Raw genomic sequence first — 5,962 nt, forward strand, 5'->3', positions numbered from 1 at the left:
TTTGTAGTACTTGAATTTATGAACAAGAAGATGAAACTTTATAAATAGGACGTCTAGAATCACAAAGGAAGATGAAATCAATATTATAGGAAAGTTGATAAATGCTAGTAGTAGGAACATTAGTAAATATATTTAAGCTGAACTCTCTTGATTCATTAAGATCACACTCTCTTACATAGCTACCAAAACCCATGGAGATGAGTTAGTTAGGAGAGTACCAAACTCCATGCCGTAAAGACCCCATTTCCATTTAATCTTCATTTGTTAAATCCACAGAACTTTGTTCGTCAAGCCAGTCCTAGTACCCGTAGGAATACAGTATGTCACGGAGGAGATAAAAAAAAATGTTCATCATAGAAGATAGAACCCTGCATCATCAGCCTAGAGCATTTCTCAATGAGTAACTTATCATTGAGTTGCATATGAAAGCAGCCTCTAACATCAAATGATTCAAGTTTCTGGCAGCCAAAGACAATGTCAAGAAACCCTTTGTTGTGATGCCCATGTAAGCTATGTCCAGGTGCTTGAGCTCAGGCATTGTGGTTGCAATGGCGTGGGCTTCATCATCATAGCAGTCTCAATCTGCTGAGTGCATATTCCTTCTCAAGCCCGAAAGCAATTTACAGTTGTTGCCAAATGCTTCCAGAGCACGGACCCTAATACCATAACAATAGCTTAGGTCTAGGAAAGTGATGGTACACATTCTACCTGCAACCTCTTCCATTATTGAATCACTTATTTTGCTTCCCCATATTTGTAAGGTCTGAAGAGAAGCGGCACTAGGAAAACAAACAGAAATGATATAATTCAGATCACAAATCCATGACTATAACAATTAAAGACACAAAAAAAAAAAGACTGAAATTGGGTAAATAGGTTCAAACTAAACCTGTTAAAAATGAAAAACTAGTCATTCAGCTTGTTTTCTACCTGGTTCTGCAATGAAGGAGAATGTGGCATCGTTGGGTAGACCAAAGACACAGAGCTTACGAAGAGAAACAGAGATTCTGATCAGCATTTGAAGCATTCGATCCAACAGCTTAACTTGGCGGAAGCGGCGGGAGCTCCACACTTCAATGCCGATCTCTTGCCAACTGTAAGGCCCCATCGCTGCTTTTCTCCATGATTTACAAATCCTTGGAATCATAGTCAATTTCTCCTCGAAAGATAATTTGCTGAAGATTAACCCAAGCGCATCTGGGATTAGCTCCTCCCAACCACCTCGCTCCATCTAATCTTTCTTCAAACCTTGCAACCGATGCAGAATATGAATTAACAGAAAACCAACATGCAAGAAACTGACGGTGTTTGCTTTGTTTAAAATTTTAATATCACAGAAAGAACATGTTCTGTTCATTCATACCAGAAACAGAGTATGATGAAGGTTCATCATCATATGGTCAGAAAGCACATTAAAGAAGAAACTGAATAAAGAATCGTCATTTACAGAAGAAGGTGATCCATGTAAATCAAGAAAGAAAAAGAAGCATTGATTGATCCAAAGTACAAAAAGAACAGAAGATGCAGAGAGAAATAAGATGGAATATACATACTCTGTTTTCTTGAAGACCGCAAAGGCAAAGGGAAAGGCAAAGGGCTAAGGCTCACACTGGTTTATATAAAACTGTAAGTGAATATGGAAGGGTGGCTCTTCCTCTTCCTCCAAATATAGTTGAGTTAAATTAATTCCTTAATTAATTGTTTCTTCTATCACCTTGATCTTATACAGTTAATTTTTCCTTGTTTTCTGAATATTATTAGATGGGTATATGGTCAAACCGTCAAACTGGTGGGAAAAGAGCGATGGAAAACCAGGAAATTTATTTAGCAGGGAATTGCCCAAGGGAAAATTGCTTTGATCTACTACCTAACAAAAACATTTACAAATTCGGTTGGTTTAAATTATATTTTACAATCACAAGTTACAAGTTTGAAATGATTTACCAAAAATACCCCTAACATCATTTTCTCCCTCCTCTTTTTTTCTTTTCGAACGAAGGAATGCCTAGGCAACCGCTCTCTTCCCCTCTCTTCTAAGTTTGCCTAATATCAATCCAATACTCAAGTTTTGAAAAATATTTACCCCTTCCCCTACTTTATAAAGATTATATCAACTGTACCTTAACTATTAAACGCTGTTTAAAAAACAAGTGTAAGGACAAATTTATCCTTTTTAATATCTATTGAAAGCATGTTTTTCTCCTTTGCTTATAAAAAGACTGTATTACCCTTTTATGTTGAGTTAAAAGGCAAAAGCCAAATCGAGAGAGAAATGTGGGAGAAAGAAGACAAGCCACCAACATTACAACATTTAACAGTTGTCCTTCTTTTGATTACAGAAATCTATCTCTTCTCTGTGCGTTGTTTCTTCTTCTTCTTCTTCTGCCAGCACCACCATCATCGCCACCGCTGCCGCTGCCACTACCGTTCCACCACCACTAGCACCACCACCACCGCCGAAACCCATTCAGCTCTTGCAGCTGAAAGAAGAGGCATCTACTTCGTCCAAATCTCCAATGATCAGCTCAACCAAACCAGCTTAGAGATCTTGCTTTCCATTCGAGCAACACAAAGTGAATGCTCTCTGTTTTTTCCAGAAATAAAATCGAGAGAGAAAAGGGGGAGAAAGAAGACAAGCCACCAACATCCCAACATTTAACACTTGAATCCATAATAATTAGTAGTTATGTATTCCCTTAATTAGTAATCTTTTAAAAACCGAATTAGAAATCCCAAATCTAAAACACTCACTCCCTCTATTTCGTCTTTCTTCCCTTTCTCTTCAACACATCTCTGCTTCTTCATCCTCTCCCTAACTAGTCTCTTCCTCTGCTCTCTGCACCCTGCAAACGCCACACCTACTCCCTACACTGTTCTGCTCTCAATCAGTTAAATCTTTTCTCTTGTGTCGATTGAATCGGTTCTTAGGCGATCCGGTGGATGTGACGCGCTTATGATTATTATTGAGACAGGTAACTACAAAAAAAACCATCGAATTGGTTTCCCAGGAGAGGAAAAAAGAAATAAAAGCTTCTACCTTGTCCTTGTTTTTAGTCTCTCTATCTTACCAGGTTTATTATTTGATTTCTGAATCGAATTTAAGGAGGTTTCCTGTGATTTAGTTTTGTGTCCATCACCATTCCGATCACAAATCTTCAAATCTTGGAATTGCTTTTGTGTGTGCCCAACCCCAAACGATTCCGCTGATTGGTAGATATCAAGCTATAATTTTGTTATTTCAACCAAATTCTTCCTTCTCTTTGTCTTCTCTCCCTTCTATAGTTTCTAACAATTTCACTTCTTTTTCGGTTTGTTGCAGGTTTTATAACCTTCTTCTTCTCCGTCCGGCTGGAAAGGAGGATTCCCATATCGAAATATTCAGATTCTTCCTCTTGAATCGCCAGAATCTCCTTGATAGGATCTTCATATCCCACACCAGAATATTGAAGATTGATTTACATGGAGTCGCCTCTGATCTTAAATCTCACAATGAATTCCGATAGATCCATAGAGTCCAGAAGGGAGAAGAAGAAACTCTCGAACCCAAGGCAGACCCAGAACCAAATGAGATGGAATTCCCCAACCGAACAACAGAATTTTTCGCTGCACCTGAGCCCCTGTCGATCTCTTCTTCTCTTTCAAGTTCAATCCAATGACGCTGACTCCTCGTCGCTTCGATGGGTTGTCGCCGGCGACGGCCGCCACCCTCTGTATCCTCCTCTTGAATTTCAACTTGAGACGGCTCTTCAGGATAGCTCTGCTCCACCTCGTTCGTCCCTTGGCCGCTATTGCTAAAGCCCTGTAGGCTGCTTCACGCACAGCACGGCCGCCCCGTGTGATAGATTCCGCACGAGAAGGAGAAATACAAGAGGAAGAAGGAGCGGCAGCCGGTGCTTCGAGTGAAGGATTGGAGGGGTAAAAATGGAATTAAGAAAAATTAAGGGTAATTTGGGGTTTAGATAAATTGGCCTTGTCCACGTCATCAATTAATGGTAGATTTTAACGGTTAGAATACGGTTGATATAATCTTCATAAAGTAAGGGAGGGGGTAGATATTTTCCAAAACTTGGATACTGAATTGATATTAGGCAAACTTAGTGGGGAGGGGTTAGATATTTTCCAATAAAACTTTAGATAGCCTCTCAGTATGCTGAGCCCTTGGGAGTCTATGGACTTTCTCTCTTGTGGTTTCTCTGTGCGTGAAAGTAGTAAGGGGGAGATCCTAACACTCACTTTACCTTTTCTCCTTTGATTTCAATTCTTACACACGGGAAAGAAGAAGGAAGATAGAAAGACCTTTAATGAGTTTTTCTTTTACGACTGATTAATCCTAACCCTGAGAAAGAAAATAAAACAAGTTTTAGGACTTTACGATCCAAACTAATACATTTCCATTTTCAGATCTGTTCGTTGGGCTGCCCGATCTATTCATATCTGATGTTGATTTAGTAGATTGATTCCTATAATGGTCAAGTGATTACTGAGGGGAGAAAGAGGGTTTTTTAATTGTTGTTGCTTTTCACTTATATTGTTAATGCAATTAATCAATTCCAATCGGCAAGACAACTCTTCGTAAAGAGAAGAATTCCAGATTGAAAAAACAAAAAATTACTGACTTGAAAGTGTTGGACCTACAACATGCTATTCCGTTCTCATTTAACGTATTATTTTTTGTATTTCTTGCTCACTCTTTCTATGCTGTCCAAGATGGATTCTGAATAAGAGAATTTCTTTGATAGTAGAGACCAAAATGTTTGTTTTTGTTTTCAAAAAATAGGTGTTAAAATAAACACAAAAAATACAAAGCCTATATTTGGAAGTCCAGAAAAAAAAAATATATATATATATATATAATGGAACAAAAACTATGATGACAGAATGATTGATTTATGTGTTTATCTTTCACCTCAAATTCAATTTTTTTGAATTTTTTATTTCCTTAGCTTCAAAACATAACCGATTAGAAAACAAAACAGAATAAGAAGACACAGATGGAAGGTAAAACTAAACGCACACAAAAGAAGAGAAACAAGGATAAATCAGATAAGGGTAATGACAGATGGAAAGTTTTTGTTTATTTTTATTTTTTGGGGTAAAATGCAAACCTCATTGATATTGTTTAAATGTTTCAGATTCCCCTTTCCCTCTCGGATGATTGTCTGAGATGGGGGGTGGATTGTAATGGTAGATTTTCCATGAAATCAGCTTACCATATACTTTGTAATGCTCAGCGCCTCAGCCAAGATCAGCCTCTTTCACCTTCATCCAATCTCTCCTTATAGTCCTGTGTTCCCTCCTCGGTTTGGAGATCTATATGGAGATGTAATACTCCTCCTAAGATTCGGTCTTTTCTCTAGCGGGCATGTGCAAATGAGTTAATTACAGCTTGAGGGGCTGCCCTGTCATTGCATCCCAGTTGATAAACAGTGTGTTCGTTGTGGAACAGCATTGGAGTTAGGGGTATAAATGAATAGCCAAAATCCGTTTCCATATCCGTGTCTGTATCCGTTAAGCACTATCCGAATTCGTCCGAAAGCTAAACGGATGAGAATACGAATAGGCTATAGCTATCCGAAAAGCTATATTTAGATGTAAACGGATAAAATATCTGATCCGTATCCATTTAGCACTATCCAAATCCGTCCAAAAGCTAATCGGATGCAGATATGGATGCGGATATAACACTATCCAAGCCGAATCCGATCTGTTTACATCCCTAATTGGAGTTAGTGGACCATATCATTTTACAATGCTCATTTGCAAAAGCGGTAAGGTTTGCCACAAGTGATTAACAAATGTGCCCTTCGGATCAGTTGTGTTACCACCTTTCGCTATGTAGCACATTTGTTAATCACTTGCTCATATGTTAGCTTTGTAAGGTTATACATAAATTTGCATGTCAAGGAACATGAAAACTATCAAAAATGGGGTGGGTGGAGTCACACTTTGCTGCCCCCAGTTA

The sequence above is a fragment of the Telopea speciosissima genome, chromosome 7, assembly GCF_018873765.1.
Source record: "Telopea speciosissima isolate NSW1024214 ecotype Mountain lineage chromosome 7, Tspe_v1, whole genome shotgun sequence".
NCBI lineage: Eukaryota > Viridiplantae > Streptophyta > Magnoliopsida > Proteales > Proteaceae > Telopea > Telopea speciosissima.